The sequence below is a fragment of the Mustela lutreola genome, chromosome 4 (assembly GCF_030435805.1).
Source record: "Mustela lutreola isolate mMusLut2 chromosome 4, mMusLut2.pri, whole genome shotgun sequence".
NCBI lineage: Eukaryota > Metazoa > Chordata > Mammalia > Carnivora > Mustelidae > Mustela > Mustela lutreola.
In genome coordinates this window covers 164,826,200-164,850,273 of record NC_081293.1, presented here as the reverse complement: position 1 = coordinate 164,850,273, position 24,074 = coordinate 164,826,200, and the positions used below count along the sequence as shown (strand labels likewise).

Sequence of the window (24,074 nt, the reverse complement as noted above, 5' to 3'; positions counted from 1 at the left end):
CCAAAGCTATTTTAACTCATTGTATGCCCATTATTAGTGGTATACTATAGACTTTAGCCAAAAGTTATAATAGTGTTTTGGAGAGTGATATATTCTGAGGTGCCACCTAAAATAGCTAGACCACATCTCTCTTCATTTTGAGGTAGTCGGGAGTATAAAAATACTGTTATCTCTGGGTCTTCAGGTAGGCTCTGTGATTACTTACCTGTGATCTTGGATACAAATTCTTCATCTGTGAAATTACTCATGGTTACTCTGAGGTTTAGTGAGTGTTTGTTAAGTAGCACAATATGTAGTACAGAATTGGCCCTCAGTAAATAGTAGTTTCATTTCTTTTCTCTAGGTCCTGGCCACAAGAACAAAGATGGCCAACCTCCTAACCCCTGCCTTATATCTCAGACTAATCCACTGGTAGGACCTGTGGCTCCAGCAGAGGGATCTGGAATTTGGGAATCTGGGATTTAGTAGTGGGGGCTGGGAAAAGGCTATGGAGAATAATGACAAAGGGGAGGAGTGGTGAACTGACAGAGAAAGTTGCCAATCTTTTTTTTTTTTAAGATTTTATTTATTTATTTGACAGAGAGAGATCACAAGTAGGTAGAGAGTCAGGCGGGGGTGGTGGGAGGGAAAGCAGGCTCCCTGCTGAGCAGAAAGCTTGACATACTCAATCCCAGAACCCGAAGATCATGACCTGAGCCAAAGGCAGAGGCTTAACCCACTGGGGCTTAACCCAGGGGCCCCAGAAGTTGCCAGTCTTTTGATCAGTCCATGGATTTAGCCGGATGAATTTTTTAATTTGATGAGTAGAAAGAACCACCTTCATCTCTGGCTTTTCAGTTGATCTTTTGTTAGCAGCTCTATTGGTCTAGCTCTCCTGTCTACCTCCTTATTGCCTGCTTAGCCTATTGATAAGTTCTTTTTTTGTTTTGTTGGGTTTTGTTGTTGTTGTTGTTGTTTGTTTCCTTGATAATACCTGAATAATCATTTATTTCTATTTTTTTAATAGGTGTGACTTATTAATAGATGTCCGTACTTCCCTAGGATCTGGACTTCTTCTATACTTAAAGTTGATCTTCTTATCCTTTCATTGGTCTATAGTTCATTAATTCCTTGTTTTCCTTTTAAACTATTTGCTGTGTACATTGAACTTGTGCTGAGGATATAAAGATGAAGTCACTGTCCTTGATCAAGGATCTTATAGTCTAGTAGGACAATAGACATCTTGACCAACAGTCCAAATATTATGTGCTATTTCCCCTAATGGAGATATAAGTGCAAAGCAAGGCTAGCAGGAGCTCTTGACCCCTGATGGGAATGCCAGAGGAGGATTTTAGCAGTGGTTGTGTTTGAGCTGAATCTTGAAAGCTGAGTAGAAGTGAGCAGGGTGACAAGCAGCAAAAAGCATTTCCACACAGGCCTAATGGCATGAATAGTTGTATGGTATTATGAGGGCCTGGTGTGTTCAGGGAGCTATATGTAGGTCAGTTATATTGGAGTATGAAGGGCAAAATCAGCAGTGAAAGGAGATGAAACCAGATAGCTAAGTCAGGGCATACTTCCTATGCCACGTGCAACATTTTGAGTGACGTGAAAGGTCACCATGAAAGTGGTGTGCTGTAGATTCAGGGGCAGTGAGGTGCCGGCTGGGGAGGAAAACTGCAGGCCTGAGCTGACGGTGCATTAGCGTGGATAATGGAAACCTGAGAGCTGAGACATGGCTGGACGTAGTGAGGATACTTGGAAATTAGAAATTTTTGGAAAAATATTTAGGAAGAGGGAAAATTGGTTGGTCTTTGTGACTGAATGTAACAGGAATGGGAGCCTGAGGATGCTGCAGTATGGATAGTGGGAGGGAAAAGTGAAGAGGAAGCGGGTGTGAGGGTCAGCTCATGAGTTCAGGTTGGGACATGTAATTAAATTGCTTGCAGGACAATTTAAACTTGGCGAGTTGGGGCTGTCTAGGAGGTGGCTGGATATGAGGTCTTGGAGCATCAGGAAGAATGTGGAGGCTGGAGATGCAGATTTCTGAGTGCTTACTCTATGGAGAGTCGTTAAAGGTGTAGGTAAGGACAAAAGGCTTAGAGGAACTGCATAAAAAGAGAAGAGAAAAGGACTCAAAGTAAACCTTGGAGAATATTGAAATTTTAAGGGCAAACCAAGACAAAGAGATATGGTTGCTGAAGGGGAGTGGCCAGAGGGGCTGGCAGGAAAGAGAAAGCATAGCTTTTCATGCTGACTTGTAGAGTTTCAAGAAGTAGAACCCAGTTAAGCTTGAATCATCAAGTACGTGAAGATTATAAAGTGCCTGTTGGAAGTCAGTGGTTCCCTTGGACTGGTGGGGGCAGAGACTACACTGCATGGGGAGAGGAATGAGTCAGAGGGAAGGAAGAGAGGAGAGCCTAGGTGTGCCTGGGCCCCTCCTCAGAGATTCTGTCCTCATCGGTCTTCCGTCCAGAATTTTCAGAGGGATTCTAACATGTGTCTGAAGACGAGAACCACTGTGGCCCACTGCTTTTTTTGAGGGGAGAGAGAGCATGTATTTATGCTGAGAGGAAGGAGCCCCATAGGGAGGTGTTGAAAAGGTGGTTGCCTGTAATCACTGTTCTTTGTCATGTTTTTTTGTGGGTAAAAATCAAATTGTCACTGTCTTTGCCTAATCTTCCCTTTGAAACAAACAAAAGGCATATATGACCCCACCCTTCAATATCCTATTGACCCTTTTTCTCCTGGCTCAGAGTTCCACTGCTAACTTGCTCTCTCCAAATCTGGCCTTTTTCTATAAATTATTCTCTGACCTAATCCACTTGTGGGGGGGAAAAAGTCCCCATTTATTAAAAACGGAAAAATTTCAAAGGACTGTGTACTAGGAGGGTAAGGGGAAATTTATCAGCCAAACATTAAAAATGATCTGATTTAGCAATACTCATTAATAATATCTGCTGTCTTCAGGGCTATCTATGTAAGATGGAACCTTACATAAGGTGGGAAGGATGAATGTGATAGGGATTCTGCCCTGAAGGACTCCTCAGGTCAGTGAGAGCAATGGATGTATCAGTAAGTGACTTATGCAATATATGCTGTTACAGAGGTTCAAAGTAAGATGGATGCAAAAAAAAAAAAAAAAAAAAAAAAAAAGGCCTTTCTTCTAAATGATCCTGAAGACTTCACAGAGGAGGCACACAAGCTAGAACTTGCAGTGGAATTAAGGCATGGGATGCTGAGGTTCAAGGAGTGGGATTGAGGGAATAAAATATTTTGGTGGCCCCATGAGAATGGCAGAATGGGTTTGAGTTTTTCATCTCTTCTTCCTCCTGTTCTACTTGGTTTATTGCAAGTTATCTGTGTCTTTTAGGGACCTTTGGGAGATAAAGATGTTTTAGCTTACATGGGGAGATATCTGCAGTTTCTCCTTTTGTAGTCTAAGCTTTCTGTGAATTTACCACTACTGGTTTATTATATGCTCGATGGCCAAAATAGACCAGAGTAATTAAATCAGTCTCTGGGGATGACGTTCAGGTACTGATATTTTTCAAAGTGTCCCCAGGTGTTCTAATGGCAGCATGGGTAGAGAACCACTGGGCTAAAATACAATTCAGAAGAAAAGATTGGGACTTGGAGCTAAAAAGTTATAGGCTGGGTTTCTTTAAAAAAATATAGTTGGATTTTTATGATTCTTTTTAACAGCATGTGTCCTTAGTTAAGTTACTTATACAGCTCTAAGCCCCATCATCCTTGAGAAAATGGGAATGGTAGTAAACCTGTCCCACCTTGTAGAAATGTGTGGGTCTAAAGAGGTGATTATATCAGGGGACATTGCATGCAGATGTGGTCGTGACAATGATATATTCTGTTGACTTTTTCCAGGAGTAGACAGGCTAAGAGCTGGTCACCTTGCCCTGTAAGGTAGTAACAATTTCATGAATTAGAACTTAAGATTTCACTATCATGAACATTTTGCTGTTCTATTTTACTACATTTGTGTAATGCTAAAATGTTGAAGACCTAAAGCAAAAATGCAGATCCTTAAAAAATCAGCTATTGAGCATTTCTTGTCTGACATATTGTTTAAAATGATACAGATGTTTATTGTGATTAAGATTGTAAAGTATATAAATATTTTCAATGTCAGTAATATGATTGTTGAGTATTAAATGCTCTACATAGGTTTTTGTTCTTAAAGTCTGTACATTAAAAAACAAACAAACAAACAAAAAACAGAAATCAGGGCGCCTGGGTGGCTCAGTGGGTTGGGCCTCTGCTTTCAGCTCAGGTCATGATCCCAGGGTCCTGGGATTGAGCCCTCAGTGGGCTCTCTTCTCAGTGTGGAGCCTGCTTCCTCCTCCCCTTCTGCCTGCCTCTTTGCCTACTTGTGGTCTCTCTCTCTGTATCAAATAAATAAAATCTTAAAAAAACAAAAACAAAAAACAGAAATCTTCCAGAAAACAGTAAAAACCCCACAGAGTACCATGGAATACCATAAATTCAATGATATTGCAGGTCTCATCATGTCTGTCAAGTATATAGGAACTTATGCTGTGCCTCTCTCTCTCTCTCTCTTTTTTTTTTTTTTTTTTTTAACTGTGGGATACCTGGTATTGGTGCTGGTGGTATAATCACACTGAAGTGATCATTATTATGGTATTATAGCTATTTTACTTGAGAGGTAAGTTTAATGGCAAGAAAACTGAACCTAAAGCTTAGAGATTAGATTCCAGACCTGGTTTCCCTGCCCACTCCTAAATGGTAGTAGATAAGTTAGTTTCTCGGAGACTCACATGCATCAGTTCTCTGTTGCTTTGTAACATAATCAAAATCTCAGTGGCTGAAAGCAACAATAATCATTTTATAAAGATTTATTTATTTATTTATTTGACACAGAGAGAGAGAGAGAGAGAGAGAGAGAGACAGACAGTGAGAGAGGGAACACAAGCAGGTGGAGTGGGAGAGGGAGAAGCAGGTAATCGAATGCAGTACTAGATCCCAGGACCCCAGGATCATGACCTGAGCCGAAGGCAGATGCTTAATGACTGAGCCACCCAGGCACCCCAACAATAATCATTTATTATATTATGTTTGTGGTGGGTCAGTAGTTTGGGTGGTTCTGGCTCAGGATCTCATGTGGTTGCTGTCAGATGCCAGCAGGAGGTGCAATTATTGAAGGACACACCTGGGACTACAAGGTGCCTTTCCAAAGTGCCTATCACATGGCCGGCAAGTTGGTGTTGGCAATTTGGTTTCTCTCCATAAGGAGCTTTCCATGGGGCTGCCCCTCCCTGGTAGGTTATGGGAGCTGGCTTCCCCAGAGTGACATACAGGAGATCAAGGTGGAAACTGTAGTGCCTTTTATGACCCATCCTTGAAAGTCCCCTAGCACCATTTTTGATGTCTTAGTGGTCTCATGGGCCCTGATTGAGAGTGAGACACAGGATAGGAAGCACGTATCGTCGGGGACCATCTTGAGAGGTTGGCTGCCTGACAGGTTGACAGCCTCTACCCAGCATAGCATAACTTTGGGTTTCAGTGAGGAATTTATGGAAAATCATTTGCAAAACATTAAAGTAGCAGATAAATTTTTCAAGTTTTTAACGTCTTCTAGTATAGAAGTGGTACATCTATTTCGTGGGAGAAAATTATGAGCATGAACAGTAACCATAGCAAGACCCTGTTGGTCAACTGGTGACCATAGGTTTTATCCAAGGTAGTCTGTCTCCTTGATGAAATCTTGAAATGTCTGTTTTTATGTCTCTTTCTTGGCATTTGCTCTACTTTGCCTTGGTACGAGGTATGGACGTGTCTCACCCTGTGTTGGACTGGAAACTTTTAGAGTGGGAACTACATCTTACTCTTCATTGTCTTATGGCATTTTAAACTTAATGCTTGGTACTTCATTGGTGTTTAATTTCTATTAACTGAACTGAATTGGATCACTAGCACAACTCCTGTCTTTATGCCTCCCCTGAAATTTCAGATGCAGAGGGTCATTATTTGCTCAGATGGTATTGATGGGAGTGGTAGCTCCTTCTGGAACCATCTCTAAGCCATCCAATGGAGCCCTGATTTGCCCTGATAGCCTTTAGCCTCACCTAAATGGCTCACATATTTGGATGTGTCAGGGGCTTAGCCTGTTCTCATTGATGACCAAAGCAAGCAAGCACACACACTGCACAATCATTCCTATATGACTGTTTCAGAATCTCATTGTACCCACACCCCGTTTGGTAACTCATACCAAATTTTCGACTTCTTAGCTGAAGAATGCCCAGAAGATAAAAGTTTATATCTTTCTTCCATGTAATAAATCATAAAAATTTAATCTTCACCATTTTATCCAAAAGTTTATTTTGAGAGCTAGGCCTTTGTATGGCACTTTGACACACACCCTTTCATACATCTTTTTTTTTTGAAAAATGTTTGTAGCATTTATGGTCAGCTTTTGAAAAATCATCCTGCTTGTAGCTGGAGGACACATTGTAAACACATTTTCAAGTTCTAGTTCTTTTTTTTTCTACTTTTAGAATTGTGTTCAGCAAAGCCTTTTTTTTTTTTAAAGAAGGGAAATGTTTGTAACATTGTTGTATTTGTTACAGCAATGTTACATTTATAACATTGCATTTTAGAATAATCTATTTCATACGGTTTTCACATTATGTAGACCAATAAATTCAGAGTATCTCAGGATTGTTTTCTCCTTTCTGTTCTCTCATGTGGACTTTCCTGCTGATTACCCTCTTTAGGAACTCTTTGCTTCCTTCTTCATTACCTGCCTTCTCTGTCAGTTGTCTGTACCAAATTTTCTCCCTGTCTTTGGACTTAGTCTACAATGTCACGTTCGAGTATGAGCGGGCTGCAAGGGGCAGAGCAGGCATTGTGATTAGCACTGAGTATAAAAAGAAGAGTTCAGCTGACTGTTAGGGTTGATGGTCAAAGGTTCTTTGCTAAGTAGGTAATAGTGGACCTACAGAGTAACATGTGTTAGGAAAAGATTAGAGATGCCACAGTTAATTTGTCTTAATTTTTGAAAATAGATTTTTTTTAGCCCAGTTATTTTTTTTTTAAGATTTTATTTATTTATTTGACAGAGAGAGATCACAAGTAGGCAGAGAGGCAGGCAGAGAGAGAGGGGGAAGCAGGCTCCCTGCTGAGCAGAGAGCCTGATGTGGGGCTCGATCCCAGGACCCTGAGATCATGACCTGAGCTGAAGGCAGAGGCTTAACCCACTGAGCCACCCAGGTGCCCCTAGCCCAGTTATTTTTATAGTAAATTTTTTTTAGCCCAGTTTTAGGTTTACAGCAAAAAAATACAGATTTTTCCTATGTACCCCACATGCGTACATGCATAGCTTCTCCCATTATCAACAGTACCTACCAGAATGATACATTTATTACGACCAAGGAGCCTACATTGACACAGCATTTACATGAGGGTTCACTCTATGTACATTTGAATAAACATGTAATAACATGTGTGTATCGTTATAGTATCATACAGTAGTTTGACTGCCCCAAAGTCTACCATATTCTGCCTATTCATCCATCTCTCCTCACTACCCCCTGACAACCATAGATCTTTTTACTATCTCCATAATTTTGCCTTTTCCAGAATGTCATGTAGTTAGAATCATACAGTATGGAGCCTTATTTCCTTAAATTTTAGTTTTCCTGGTTTAGCAGATTATTTAAAGCATTTTGGTGTTTTTCCAAGAGTTTATTTTTTAATGAATTTTATTAGTGTCAGATTCAAATACTGAGTTAATTTTTTTTAAAGATTTTATTAATTTGTCAGAGATCACAAGTAGGCAGAGAGGCAGAGAGAGAGGAAGGGAAGCAGGCTCCCTGCTGAGCAGAGAGCCCGATGCAGGGCTTGATCCCAGGATCCTGGGATCATGACCCGAGCCGAAGGCAGAGGCTTTAACCCACTGAGCCACCCAGGTGCCCCAAGTACTGAGTAATTATTATTTAGTTTTGTTTAATAATAACTATTTTGTATCATTATATAAGGATAGTTTGAGGCATTTCATAAATTAGCTTTCTTATGAGTCTATTTCTCATGTGTAAGAGAAGTTCTGTAGTCTGCACACACAAGTTATGACAGTAATAGTTTGAGATTGATAGTTTGAGACGTGTATATGACTGCATGATGTTAATATTCTAAACATTTCATTAAAACCTTTCTTTTAAAACTTAAAAAATAGATATTAATTATAAATTTCTAGACTTTAAAGAGGTGCTGTATGGTGAAAAGAATGTGGTTTTATTCGAGTGCTAGCTCTATCAGCAATATGAACGTGAATTTTTTTTTGTCTCTGAATTTCATTTTTTAAAAAGATTTTATTATTAATTTGACAGAGAGAGAGAAAGCACAAGCAGGGGGAGCGGCAGAGGGAGAGGGAGAAGCAGACTCCCTGCTGAGCAGGTATCCCTTTGCTGGGCTCAGTCCCAGCGCTCTGGGATCATGACCTGAGCCGAAGGTGAACACTTAATTGACTGAGCCATCCAGGTACCCATGAATGTCTTTTTTTTTTTTTTTTTTTTTTTTTTTGAGAAGTGGAGATAACTTGTACTTTATAGGTTATTTTTGAGCACTATATGAGCTACTGGTTAAAATCCTATGTAAATATTTTTTTTAGAGAGCCTGAAAGAAGGAAAAAGAGTGAGGTAAGGGGTAAAGGAAGAAGGAGAGAGAGGGAGAGAGGGAGAGAATCATAAACAGACTCCGTGCTGGATGTGGGGCTCAATCTCATAACCCTAAGATCATGACCTGAGCTGAAATCAAGAGTCAGATGCTTAACTGATTGAGCCACCCAAGCAACCCAAAATCCTATGTAAATTTTAACTTGTTCTAAAGAAATGTAAGGAATTAATCATTTAATGAGTTGTACTTAGTTATTATATCTTAATTCTTCTTCTTTTTTTTTTTTTTTCGTTTTGCAGACAAGTACTAAAGGGGAAGAATGATTTGGGTTTAAGAAGGTGATACTGCTGAAAAGATGGTTATTTGAGTGTGTCTGAGAAAAAATGCATTTTTTTTCTCTGAATATATCTTGTTGATTAAACCTTCTTTTTTCTTATTAAAAACATCTATACTTTGGGATATTCAGCATGTGTGCTTGGCTCCTAATCATACTAAATACGTAGTTGTCAGTTTGAGATGTTAGTCCTCTCTCCAAAAGAACGAATTATATTGCCACCTTCTGTATGGATTCAGAGACACATTATTTACTCTTTGTGATGAGAAAAGGCTAGATTCTAAAGTTCTTGTGACCGGTCTCTATGTGACTGAAGCAATGAGGGCAAGGCAGAGTTAGGTAGAAAGATTTTGGGGAAAGAGAATACAGATGGTCTTCTGGGGTTGAAATCTTGAGGCAAGTGATATATTAAATACAATTCTAGTTTCAAGGTGTCCTTCTAGTTTAGAATACTTAGAGGAGTGGTCAGTGACATACTCATGCATTATGGCTAGAGAAAACTCTACACTTCCGAGTTTGAGAATGTCAATGTTGTTTAGTTCAAGATAAAGCTCTTATTCTTATTTATTTTTTCAAAAAAGATTTATTTATTTAATTATTTGAGAGAGGGAGACTGGGAGAGAGAGTGCCCATGAGGAGGGAGAGGTCAGAGGAGAAGCAGACTCCCCACTGAGCAGGGAAGCCCCATGTGGGACTTGATCCTGGAACTCCAGGATCATGACCTGAGCTGAAGGCAGTTGCTTAACCAACTGAGCCACCTAGACGCCCCTCAAGATAAAACTCTTTATAGTCATGTCCTTTATTATTAACATTTTTATTATATAGCAACCTTATTTTTTTATATCTCTACTGATTTAGAGTTCTTTTTTATCTTCAAAATATATTATACGGCCAAACACATGACAAAGTGCTATTTCCACCACATCTGCTGTCAGAACACACACGTTTATTGGTTAAATTCACTGTCTTTTCTGGGCATGATTTGTCGTGCTTGCTCCAAATTGCTTGTAATTGCTCCAAGGCAATTACAATAGTAACATCAAGGATCACTGATCACAGATCACCATAATAAATATAATAATAGTGAAAAAGTTTGTGAGAATATTGTGAGAATTACCAAAATGGGATACAGAGATGTAAAGTGAGCAAATGCTGTTGAAGAAATGACACTGATATGCCTGATGCAAGGCTGCTACAAACCTTCAATCTGTTAAAAAAAAAAAAAAGCAGTATCTTTGAAGAATGATAAAGAGTAGCACAGTAAATCCAGGTATGCCAATATAGCTTAAAGTTATTGAGGCCACTGTCTGTTCTAGGTTGACTTTTCCTTGCTCTGATCTCCCATAGCACAAAATTCATTTGCTTTTATATAATATAAGAGACTCACACTAAATAGTTCTTGCATCAGTCTGTGGTTTTGTGTTTGTGGAAAGAGCAGAGAGATCATCTGGAACTAACCTTTGAAGGAAGAAAGAACATTCAACATAAAAGATATGGTTTGAACAAAGACATAGAGGAAGGACCTTCTTCCTAAATTTAGAGCCAACGAGAAACTATTTGACTACAGTAAAAGTCCATGGGACATGTAGATTGAGGTTGGATTGTGAATGACACAAATATTCAACTTAGTAGTCTGTCAGACTGGCAAAGAAACAAAAAAATTGAGAACATGATGTGCTATTGAGGGTATAGAGAAATAGGCAGGGTCATCATTGCTAATGGGATTTTTGCAGGTTTCATTGAGACCAATTTGGAAATAGTTATCAAAACTTAAAATACACATATCATTTGATTTCTTATTAGAATTTATTCTACAGGTCTTGTACTTGGATGAAATAATATATATTTAGAGATAGTCTTTGCAGGAATAAAAAACAACTGAAGTTCCCATTCTTGGGGGATTGGACAAACAAATTATGGGACATTTAGTAGATATGTAGTAGTTGTTAATAAGGCAGTTTATGCTGAAATGGAATAATTGGTAAGTCAAAAAAAGGTGCAGAACAGTGAATAATGGTGGTTAATATTTTGGAGGAAAATAAATTAAGATACATATTTTCTTGTATATGCACAGAATTTCTCTGGAGGGAATTATTAGAAAGAGGAAAATGCCTCCAGTGGGTGGCAGGAGAACAGGGATGGGAGTGTCTTATTTTCTATTGTATACCCCTTTTTGTATATTTTGAATTTTACATTATACAAAATTTTTTTTTAAAAAGAAGACACACATTCAACTCAACATGTATTTCTGTATTACATATAATCTACTCTGGAAAATTAGGGAATAGAAAGGTAAATTAAAAAAAAAAAACTTAGGGCGCCTGGGTGGCTCAGTGGGTTAAGCCGCTGCCTTCGGCTCAGGTCATGATCTCGGAGTCCTGGGATTGAGTCCCGCATCGGGCTCTCTGCTCAGCGGAGAGCCTGCTTCCCTCTCTCTCTCTCTGCCTGCCTCTCCATCTACTTGTGATTTCTCTCTGTCAAATAAATAAATAAAAATCTTTAAAAAAAAAAAAAAAAACTTAGTGGTTCATTTGATAGGAGGTTATTTGATAAGGGATTAATATTCGGAGTACATAAAAACTCCTAGAACTCAACAACAACAACAGAATAACCTAATTAAAAAATGAACAAAAGGGCACCTGGGTGGCTCAGTGGGTTAAGCCTCTGCCTTCGGCTCAGGTCATGATCCCAGGGTCCTGGGATCGAGCCCCACATCGGGCTCTCTGCTCTGCAGGGAGCCTGCTTCCTCCTCTCTCTCTGCCTGCCTCTCTGCCTACTTGTGATTTCTGTCAGATAAATAAAGAAAAAAATCTTTAAAAAAAAATGAACAAAAGATTTAAGTAGATATTTCTCCAAAGAAGATATATAAATGGCTGATAAAAACATGATAATGTGCCCAGTGTCACTAATCATTAGGAAGATGCAAATGAAAACCACAATGAGACACTATGAATGCCCACTCATTAGGCTAGCTGCTATTAAAAAGTATTGGTGAGGATGTGGAGAAATTGTAACTCTTGTGCACTCTTTATAAGAATGTAAAATGGTATAGACACTATGGAAAACAGTATGGCAATTCCTTAAAAAATTGAAAATAGACCTCTCATATGATCTAGCAGTTCCACTTTTGCAAATATATCAAAAGGATTGAAAGTGGGGGTCCCTGGGTAGCATAGTCGGTTAAGTGACCACCACTTGGTTTTGGTCAGGTCATGATCTCAGGGTCCTGGGATTGAGCCCCGGATCAGGCTCCATGCACAGACTCTGCTTGAGATTCTGTCCCTCTCCCTCTGTCTCTCCTGCTCATGCTTTCTGTCTCTCAAACAAATAAATCTTTAAAAAAAAAAAAAAAAATTGAAAGCAGAGTCTCAAAGACCGTGTTCGTAGCAGCATTAATTACAATAGCCAAAAGTTGGAAGCAACCCAGGTGTCCACGGTTAGTTGAATGGAGAAAGAAACTGTGGTATATACATATAATGGAATATTATTCAGCCTTAAAAAGGAAGGAGATTCTGAAATGCTACAAAATGGTTGATCCTTGATGACATTAACTAAGTGAAATAAGCCATTCACAAGAAAACAAATACTGTATGATTCCATTTATATGGGGTACATAGAATAGTCAGATTCGTAGAAAGTAGAATGATGGTTTTCAGGAGTTGGGGGTAGGGAGGAATAAGGAGTTTAATGGGTACAGAGTTTCGGTTTTATAAGATGAAAAGTTCTGGAGATTGGTTGCACAATAATGTGACTGTATTTATCACTACTGAACTGTACACTTAAGAACAGTTAATACGGTAAATTTTACCACAATTTAAAAAAGATAACCTATCCACCCCTCCATGAGAACCCCTAGGTATAGTGGTGGGGAAGATGAATATGTAAAATAAATGGGTGTGATTCAGAATATAATCTAAGTGTCCACAGTGAGATATAAACAAAGCTTTGGGTGTGATAGGGTGGAGTGTAAGAGGTTGGAAATTGCCTGTGACTTCACAAAATAGATTCTACACTTGTATTAGGAGACTGTGGCATTAAGTGAGTGGAGAGGTTGGAAGGAAAGTCTAGGCTGAAGGAGTAGCACAAGTGAAGGTGTAGCGAGGGAAGGTGCTGGGACAGAATCCCATCACATGCTTTTCTTTGAATGTTGACTCACATTTTTCCTACTTAAGTTTGTCTCACCCTTGTTTTTTTGGGGGTGTAAACCACTTTCAGGGCTCCTTTAGTCCTTCTGAGAATTCTTTTCTACCAAAGCTGATTATTTCCTTACATTCCTTTCCCTGTAAAAAACCATTATTTTTACGTATGTCGACTGGAAAATCCCTCCTACCCAGCTCCTTTTCTTTCATCTTGTTCTGCTTCTCTCTTACAGAGGGCAGAGTTGCCCTCTGCGCCAGAGGCCATCTTTTTTTATATTGCTTCTAGCCAATGGAGCAGAATATGTTTAGTATACAAAAAGCTAAAGACATTGTATTTCAGAGTTTTTCCCTAAATAAATCAGTGCAGTATAAATTCATTGGGCCTTATTGATTTTCTCTGTGAAAGGTGAGGTATCTAATTTAGTTGCTTGGCTGATATGGCACTGTTTTTTCTCTGCATGCTATCACCTTTTCATTAAAGACCTGAATTCATAGAGTTGATAGAAACATACTCAATTTTAAAGATAGAATTTGTCCTGTAGCCAGGCATTAGATTGCTCTGTTTGTTTCCTTGATCTCTTTTTCTTCCTAATTTTCAGGTGTTGAAGGCAGTACATGGGGATGATGGGCATTCTGACTTCATCTGTCTTGCTAATTTTAATCTCCTGGTAGTAGTGGTGCAGGGAAAAAAAAAAAAATCTGAGAAAAAGTGTTTTCTGATCAGCTTCTGCTGAAACTACTTAATCAAAGTAGTCAAAGGGGAAAGATATATTCTCAACGATTGCTACTTATGGAATTAAAATTGTGAGAGTGGTGATTTATCTCAAGTGTGATTCTCTCTTGGGGAAAGTTTGCCATCCCATTAGCATCTATTTGCATATCTTTTACTTTTAACAAATATATGATTGGATCTGAAGATAGAAGACTAGATTTGCTCTTACATAAAATTTAATTTTATGGTAATATTGACTACCGAATTATTATCTTTGCTTTCAGTATCTTTGACTGAGGAGTCTGGTTGGTTAGAAACATTATGTTGAGATCAGTGCCTTGGAATTAATCAAGGTGGTCCTGTTGCCTTACAGAGAGGGCTCATCTTGGCCCTTGTTCTGAGGTTTATTTTAGTTCTCAAGTAAACTGATATGGCTGAATTAGGGGAAAATCAGTCATACTGGTCGGCCTTACAAATTATAGAAAGTGACTGGGCTTGGGTGACGGTTCTGTCAGCTCTGTATTTTAAAAGTGAAGCATACCAATATGGTTATGAATGTTTGATAATGTAACTACTGCAGAAAAAGTGGTGGCTTAAAATTAATTGCAGTTTTTGTTTAAAAAATGTGGTTGATTTTTAAGTACTTTGTTCTGTATTTGCTTTTATGTTTGCTGAAAATATTACACATGAAGACTATGCTTTAAACACTATAAAATGTTTTTCTACTATTAAGTAAATGATTGTGGAAAATGTTACACTTTAAAGGTCATGTTGATTTTGTGGCATTTCCAATTTTATATTTTATATATGCTGTTGAATTGGTTTAGCTCCTAGTTGAATGTTTAAAGATCTGGGTAATAAATATAGAAGGGAAATTGCAAAAGAGTACATTGTTTTGGAATACACATATCTTCCAGCTTTCTTTTCTTTAAACAGTGAAATTTTAGATTCTGAGAGCCGATTCAGAGGGCTGAATAGATAGCAGGATAATAAGAGTTTTCAGTACTTGTTAGGTTGACAGACAACTCTAGTGATGTCTTTCTATTAATTGATGTTGGAGATAAAGATTTGTACTTTTCTCCCTTTAGTACCCCTTTTCCATTTGGAAATTTATTAGAAATTAATGAGACTTGAGCACTTACCTTTTATATAGTGGATTGAACTAATTGTGTATTCAGTGGTTGTGAAATAAATAACTCTTGTTATGTTTATTGGGAGTGGTAAACACTTACTGGGGGTGGCAGCTAAGTGGGAGGCAGGGAGCATAGTGCTTAAATGCCAGGCCTTGGGGTTAAATAATGTGGATTTAGCTTTGCTGTTTACTGTGTGTGTGACTTTAGCAAGACTTGTACACTGTGAGCATTAGTTTATGTCTTTGAAAAAGGGATAAAATAGGTTTATGTATGAGATTAATTGAGGTAACAAAATAGGTTAACAAAAATTTTTATTTTAGTATTATTATAGTGCTACACTATAATTAGATACCACAAGTGAATATTCTTTACTGGAATGAAATTTTTTCCCCATTGGTTTCAAAGTCAAATTGTTTCTTACAGTTTTTCTTTCTGTTTCCAATTAATGCTTCTTTTAGAGTTTACAGATCTGATAATAATTTGTGGAAGAGTATTTCTGACTGATTTTGAGAGTGGCTTCCAATCACTCCATTCTTATTAAAAATGAAACAAAACCTCATTGCACTGTTAGTTAAAAAATTTTTTGTGACTGTTTAATGTTTGTACTGAAGTTAGCACCCAAAGTATAGCAAAATGTTGGTATAATTTTGGCCAAGGAAAAATAGTATTTTAAATATTGTCTGGGGGATTCTGTTATGTCTATCTCACTTTTAAACTGACCTTTCATCTGTGATTTTTTTAATGGCTCTTTTTAATAGACACATCTGAAGAGGTGAATTTGCCACTTTTCTTTGTAATTAATTGGATAACCAATTACTTGGCTTGGGAAAGGGGAAGGGCCCTGAATGATATGCTTATTAGTTTTTTGCCAAACAAAGGTGTACTAGATTCTGAAAAACTTCATTATTCAAAACTGATAGATATTAATTTAAATTGCTTTGAATTTCTGTATGGCTCATGTATTTTTATCTAGCTCATATACTTCCTAAAATATATCAAAATCATTACTAAATTTTCTTTCTGAGCCATTTACCATAACAATCATTGTGATGTTCCCTAATATCATTTGATGTTGATGAAACAATAAAATTAACTTTGATACAAAATTGGAAAGATGAGGGAATTATTCTCAGGGCCACTGAACTATTATGCTGATAGTAACCTATTTGGTGACCCGTATGAAAATAATTTTATTTATTATTATTTGTGCTTATTTACAAATGGGGTTATACTTCTCTTTGCTGCTGAAAGCAGAAATATATTAGAAGTTTCCCCAAGTGTGTAGCTTATCTTGTATTATCCAACCAGCCATGTGACACGTGTTTGTTAAATGAGCACAGGTATGAAAATCAGTCAAGAAATTTAACCATGTCATCATTAGAAGTGAACGTGATTTCATGACAAATACTAACCTTGCAGCAGAAGTCAGAAATGATCTTGGAGCAGGGAGTGATGATGATGATGATGATGATGATGGGGTGTAGAATGGAAGAGGGGTAATTTTAGTAGTGGGGAAAAGAGGCCATTCCATGGATTTCTGATATGAAAGGTAAAGGCCTGATGTTAGACTCAGAATCACAGATGGTTGAAGCAAAGAACCTTACAGGTGGTCTTACTGAAATAGATGAAATGAATTGCTGTGCTATTGACATGGCTAGGACCTGAATCCAAGTTTTCTGATCTCTCATTTGGTACTGGGCATGGAAAGAAAATTAACAACTTGGCTCTAGAATAAGATGGGCGCTTGGTTCTTTGAGAGTAACACATACAGGGAGGTACTGTATCAGATGGTTGGGTGGCTCCCAAAAGGCCGCTCTGGCCACCCAGTTCCTCTCTCAGGTTTCTCACTGGTATTTAAAGGAATGGAGTATCTGACACAGTCATACCACACTGTCTCTCCAGCAAGATTACAAGTGGGTGGTAATATAAACCATATCTAAAATTAAGCAAACATTCAAGAAAAGTTTACTTCACACCTGCAAATGCTAAGACCTTTAGGGTTTATAGAGAGGACTGAGACATGGTACTTACCCTTTAGGGGCTTCCAGTGTAGTTGGGGAAAATGGACATAACTATAAAAAGATAACTAATAATACTAGGTGCCAAATGAGGGTTTGGCTAACATATACCAGAGGAGTTTGGGGGTGGGTGACAGTGTTGGGGTTTAGAGTACTCATCTAAGACTTCTTGGAAGAGATGAAAATTAGGTTGGTTGCTTCTCAGCTCATTAGATCTTAGGCATAATTATATGTGTTTAGCTCTAAAGATTTGGATTCACCTCGGGCGCCTGGGTGGCTCAGCAGGTTAAGCCTCTGCCTTTGGCTTGGGTCATGATCTCAGGGTCCTGAGATCGAGCCCTGCATCGGGCTCTCTGCTCAGCAGGGAGCCTGCTTCTCTTGCTTTGCCTGTCTCTCTGCCTACTTGTGATCTCTCTCTGTCAAATAAATAAATAAAATCTTAAAAAACAAGAAAAGATTTGGATTCACATAACTTAGGAAGTTACAGAGCTGAGAGTTTTCCAGTATTTACCTGACTTGTAGTTGAATACCATTCCATAATTCCAATGACATGGTGCAGAGGATGGCTGAAGGTATCCGTTTAGAGGCTCCCATTTCTGCTTATCACTCCCGAGTGCATTTACCAGCAGATAGAGTTCTCCCTCCTGATGTTCTGAGAGGTCTTCTAAATGTTGCAATATCAAGCAATCCCTGGTTTCAATTATCCCCCCCCCCCTTTTTTTTTCTTTGTTGGCAATATAGTTAAAATTGCTACTTAAGGGTGAGTTTGGTGAAATTTCCTATTTAAGTTGACATTTCTACTAAGAAATTATTAAAGTGGGGTGGGATATTCATCTATTGAACATAAAACAGAGCTGTAGCTAGCATTTACAGTGGGCTTTTCTGTTGTTCATTATATTATTTGGGTATTCTGTGTTATGAATCATTAACTTGAAACTTGGTACATAAACAATGCCATTAAACATTACAAGATAAATAATCTTATAGCTGCATTAGAGAATAAATACACTTCTCAAAACCCATGTTTTCACTCTACCTGGATATCTCTGCATTCAAATGCTGTTTCTCCTTTTAGTGCTATAAATAAGGGCTTATAAACCTGACGGAGATGAATTTAAATAAGAAATATGAAAAACATTAGGGCTTGGCTTATATAGTTTGAGTCTCAATCCACATCTATTTTTTAAGGTAGTGGTTTTTAACTTCCTTTTCTTATTTTTTTATGTAGTGAATCCTTCAGAGAAAATCTTTTTTTGGAATTCTGTTATTTAAAAAACCAAAAGATAGAAATGTGTGATTTTGACTGAAGAAGGAAATCAGGACTCGGAGTTTAGGTTACTTTGTGCCTGGTCCCTTTGTCCCTTGTGCCTCTAGGGAACCCTTAGGGCCACCATAGAGTTTGGACTGTAAAACATTGCTTTTAAGGAATAACATGCTAAACACTTCCTAAAAGTGACCTTTCAATTGAAAGAAGAATTCTTGGGGCACCTGGGTGGCTCAGTGGGTTAAAGCCTCTGCCTTCAGCTCAGGTCATGATCCCAGGGTCCTGGGATTGAGCCCTATATTGGGCTCTCTGCTCAGCAGGGAGCCTGCTTCCCTTCCTCTCTCTCTGCCTGCCTCTCTGCCTACTTGTGATCTCTGTCTGTCAAATAAGTAAAAAAATAATCTTAAAAAAAAAAAAGAAAAAAGAATTCTTGATGTCTTACAGTTGAATAGGTTGTGAAAAATTACTTGACCTTTGTTACCCCTCTTTATTGCCTTTGGACATGAGTGCTGTGCTATGATTTATTGAAGAAAAGTACCCCCAAATCAACCTCTTGAAGTTCAGTATACATAAACATACACATACCTAAATATACTAATTTAAAAAGAAACAGTTTCCCAGTAAGTATTTTCAACTGTCAAGTAAAGCTTATCAGATGAGAGACAGGGTCATCAGACACATGAACACGCTCACCCGTGTGCACCAACCCAGCACACACACACACATACAGTTTGTTGCATGTGGTTAGGCAATGCCTTTCTCTCAGTCTGTGCCTCCACCACATCCATCATGTCCTGAATATAGTGCAGATAGTCTGTATGGACAGGAAAGCATGTTAAAAATTATTTTCAGTAACGATTGGAACTCATTTATTGATTTTTTTCAATAAAACTGTATTGAACATCAAACATTTCAGTGCAAGGTGCTGAGATCTGGTAGTGAACAAGAGGCCATCACAAAACTCAGAGCTGATCAGAGGTAAGGATGAGACTATCAGGTTTGGTAAATGCTGTGATAGAGGACGCATAGGATTTTATGGGAGCACATAAGAGGGGCATCTAATTCAGACTTGGAGACTCAGGGCAGACTTCCTGATGGGTGACATCTAAACAGACCTGAAGGGTCAGTAAGAGTTGGCCAAGGCAGGAGTGTCTGGCTGGCTCAGTCAGTAGAGCCTGGGACTCTTGATCTCAGGGTTATGAGTTTTCAAGCCCCACATTGGGCATAGGGCTTACTTTAAAAAAATATAAAAGAAGAATAAGAAGAAAAAGAAGACAACGACGACGAAGAAGAAAACAAAAGAGTTGGCCAAGACAAAAGGAGGTGGGATGATTGATGAAGACAGAGGAGAACATATATAAGGGCCCAGAAACAAGTAAAACAGGGTACTTTGTAGGAATTGCATGTCGTTGGGTGTGGAGCATGATGTGCTAATGAAAGATAAGTGGATGCTAAATGTAAGGAGCTTGATCTTGTGCTGTAGGATCTGGAGAGTTACCGAAGGATTTCAAGCAGGAGGAAGTTGTGATTTGTGGTTTTTTTTTTTTTTTTTTTCAGTAGAGGGCAGTTTGGCTAACTACTGTGTTGACCTTGGGGCAGCCATTTGGATGATAGAATCATTTTCTGACAGTAGAAGGACCAGAGATTATAGAATACTGTGTAGTTTGTCTTTCTATAACATCCCCAACAGCCTATCTCTTTTATAAAACCTATCTTTCTTCATTTTAGTTTTATGGCCCTGGTAACCTTATCACAAGGCTAGATTAATTCAAAAGAACAATGTTTAATGTTCAATATCTATATAGATACACAGTTATATCTTCATTCTTTCTGTATAGAAACTGGCATAATGCCTTGTACATAGCAGGTACCCAAATGTTTATTGACGTAAAAGAAATACCAAAGGAAGAAATGCCAACTTAATTCTCTCTCGCTCTTTTTGATGATCACTTCTCTGCTCTTTCTGGTGCTCTGTACGCTTAGATAATTTCAACACCAGCTGTTTCTTAACAAACCACAGGGGCCTGACCATTGTATACTAGGACTAATGATAATAAAATGTGCATTTAAAATAGTTCGAATTCACACCTTTGTATTTTACCACTGCATCTCATAGTCATGTAACAGCTGGACATGCAGATATAAAATCAAAGAATAGTGGAAAGCCTTCTTTACACATCTCAATAATTATACTTTTGGAAATTATATAGATGGATGATTTATGAAATGAAATTTTTTTTTGTACCTGCAAGGGAACTAGCTTCATTTCTAACATATATGTGAGGTGATCACAAAGGAAACTTATTTTAAGATAATATTTTGCATTTTATTAAACTTAGCAGTTTTTTAAAGACTTTCACGGTATTACTTATACTAAATAAAATTCGCATTACATAATTTACCTTTTGAGGCTAAATACCCAGTTCTATAATACTACCAATTTCAGAAAATAAGCAAATCCAAAGGTACTTTCTTGTAGTTTATAATTATTACTGATGTTAGTTATTTAGTGATCAAATTTTCCTACCCTTCAGGCCGGCTCCTGGGTCCTGCTGTTCTTCCATCATTTTTCTGAGCACCTCTTTACTTAGTGGTGTAACAGAATGTTCCAGGCTCATCTTGTACCTTCCCAGGCCCAGCCCTGGAGTGAACTCTTTCTGTGAAGAGCTTGAGTTCCTTATAGTGAGGAATCGTATTAGAAGCTAAGATCCAGATACTAGAAATACTTGTCTCCTCTGGGTTATCTTTGCTTTTAGGTCTCTAGAGGATTTTTTTCTTGACTTCCCTGTGTGTGTTTATATCTCTTCTTTCCCACCGCACCTTGTTTTCCTGCTAACTCCTTAATTCCTCTGGTCATTGCTACAGTGTATCTAAAACAGTTTGAGAGCTGCTTCCCTCACTGTTTACATTTCTCCTTCCTTCCCTCTTGGCTGAGGATATATAATTGAATACTGTATTTAAACTTAATGGGATTAAAAGAGGGTGGGAGGAAACTTTTGCAGTTGTCAGGTATGTTTGTGGAATATATTGTGCTGATGGTGTCTCCAAACTTCTTAAGGAATATCCATTAAATAGGTGCAGTTTTTGTATGTCACTTACACTGCAATAAGGTGTTTTTTCTTTTTAAAAAAAGGAATGATGATGGGTGAACTTCCCTGATGGACAGTACAGGGTCAGAATGAACTGCCTGCCTCTGGAATTCTTTTATATGAGAAAGAAAGAAATATCCCTCCTGTTTGTGCCACTGGGGTGGGGGTGGGGGGAGTTAATTGGATTACTGACTCTTCCATAGTTGATGCCTGTTTAATTCTCTGTCTTGTTTAGATTTTAAGTAGATAGTGGAACAAAGGCCATTTCTTTTTCTTTATATGTGTAACATGCAATAAAAGTATATGGTATAAATCATGAATATTGAAATTGTTTTGCCCTGTGTTTCAAATCTTTCATTAGAAACTATGGCTGAAGCAAAATAAAGTTTAACATTTCATTTCCCTTTCTTTCTTTCTTTCTTTTTTTTTTTTTTTAACTTATGGAATGTTTTTTCTACCTCTTTGCATTTTACTCAGAATAATATAGACATTTCTCTATTAATGCCACGTTTGCATTCTTGAAAGATATTTAATTCTGCAATATTGTGCATTTCTTCATCTGCACTCTCAGCTTCCTCAGGTAGCTTAACATACACAGTGGAAGTCTTGAAACCACTAAATGCAATTTTCCCATTAAGTGTGAGAAAACTTGCTCCTGATGTGCTGGGGATAATTACATATGAGCCAATACAACTGATGCCATTTTCCTACATATGAGCTAATTTACACTGAAGAATTATCTGTTGTAGCAGAAAAGACTAATGCTAATTTGCTTTAGTTTGTAAAGATAATATGTACCCATTATTGAAAATTTAAATAATACAGAAAAATACAACAAAGAAAGGGAAAATCCCTTGACTACCAATAAACACTCCTGTCATGATTTTGGTTCATATTCTTGGTCACATGACTTCTTTCCAAATTATGATGATGATGATGCTCTATGTGTGTATAAAATTTCAAATAAACAAGTTCTTATTATACTTAGAGTTTTCCAGTTTTTTTTTCAAAAGTGAATGTCAAGCAATATAGGTATACAATATACTTTTTAATGATTATAAATGATTCTACTTCATGCATGTCATAGTCTACTTATGTATTCACGGGATCTTAAATTGTTTTCAGGTTCACTGTTAGTAGTAACGGAGCACTGAAAATCCATGGTCATATCTTTATACCCAAAACCTGCACAGAGGGGTGCGTTCATGTAACATGTTGGTGCACATTGTCATGTTACATTCAGGAAAGATTCTACCTGTTTGCACTACCAAGAGAACATGAGAAGTTGTATTTTCACACCCTGGATGCTTTTAGTTCTCTATATCTTTGTCAGCTTGATAGATTAAAAATGTGATTTTTACTTCTATTTGTTTTATTATTAGTGTGTTTAAACATCTTTTTATATCTGTATAAACTTTTTATATCACTATAAAATATCCGTATTTTGCTTTCAGTGAAATGCCTTTCATGTAGTTTGCTTACTTTTCACTCAGAATGTTTGTCTTTTTTCTTATAATTTGTAAGAACTGTATAATTTTAGACACTTTGAGGATTAATACATATTGCAGCTTTTTATATCATGCTGATTATCTTTTAACCTTGTTTGTGGTATGTTTTGATTTTTATGTAGTCAGACCTGTCAGTGTTCTTCTTTTATGTTTTTTTGGGTTTTGTAAAAGGTTTTAGAAATGCGTCTTTCCACCCCTAAAAGACTGTTTGCCTTTATTTTCCTTTATTAGTTTTATGTGTATATTTTTATTTTTTATATTAATCTTTAGGTTATGTGGGTTTTTTTTTTCTGTAATGAGTTAATTAAATATCCCCTTTGATTTTTTTTTCCCCTTCTTCAAGTTGTGCCTGGTTATTTCAACATGATTTGTTAACTCAAACCCGTCAATATTAATATCCTCATCATATAACATGTTTCTTTGTGTCTTTGGATCTATTTCTGGGTTTACTATTTTAATAAGTGTGTCTGCCAAACAAGTTATCCCCAAGTGCCGTGGCTTACAGCACGTATCATCTCTCAACATTTCCCCGGGTCGGTGATTTAGGAGTAGTTCACCTCTGCAGTTCCGATTCAGGGTCTCCCTTATGGTTGAAGTTAAGATTTCAACCTAAGCCACAGTCATGTGAAGGCCTGAGGCAGGAGGACCGGGCCTGCAGTTGGCCCACCTGCATAGCTGGCCAGGGTAGTGCTGGATATCTGGGGAGAGGGAGGCCTCAGTTCCTTTCCAGCTGGGCCTCTCCTGTGGCTCGCTGTTCTCTGGATGTGGTGTTGGCTTGCCTAGAGGTAGTGATGAGGAGAGAGAGCTGGAAGGTAGCATTCCTTTTTTATAACTGACCTCACAAATCATACAGCATCATTTATGCCACCTCTTTGCTAGAACCTGGTCACTAAGTCCCACCCACCCTAAAGAAGATGGGGATTTTGAAAGAGGCCTGTCAAGGAATTTGACGAAATATTTTGAAGCCACCATAGCTCCCTTTTGTTCCACTCATATTTGACCATCTCTGCCCTAATATCGCACCCCTTTTAATTTTTTTTAAGATTTTATTTGTTTGACAGAGATCACAAGTAGGCAGAGAGGCAGGCAGAGAAGAGGAGGAAGCAGGCTCCCCGCTGAGCAGAGAGCCCAATGTGGGGCTCAACCCCAGGACTTCAGGATCATGACCTAAGCCAAAGGCAGCAGCTTTAACCCAGTGAGCCACCGAGGCGCCCCAATATCTTACCTTTTAAGAGTCTTGTACCAA

The 24,074-nt window shown here is 38.0% G+C and overlaps 1 protein-coding gene across 4 annotated transcripts in view; it reads left to right on the top strand.

The window, feature by feature from the left end:
• Positions 1-24,074, top strand: part of IMMP2L (inner mitochondrial membrane peptidase subunit 2) — an 867,031-nt gene that overhangs the window by 4,506 nt on the left and 838,451 nt on the right. Inside the window, exon 3 of one of the 4 annotated variants that reach the window (XM_059171590.1) lies at positions 8,346-8,496. The exons of the other annotated variants lie outside the window; for them this stretch is intronic. The gene's annotated coding sequence lies outside the window, so the exon portion shown is untranslated. The remainder of the gene's footprint in view (positions 1-8,345; positions 8,497-24,074) is intronic. 4 annotated transcript variants of the gene reach the window in all.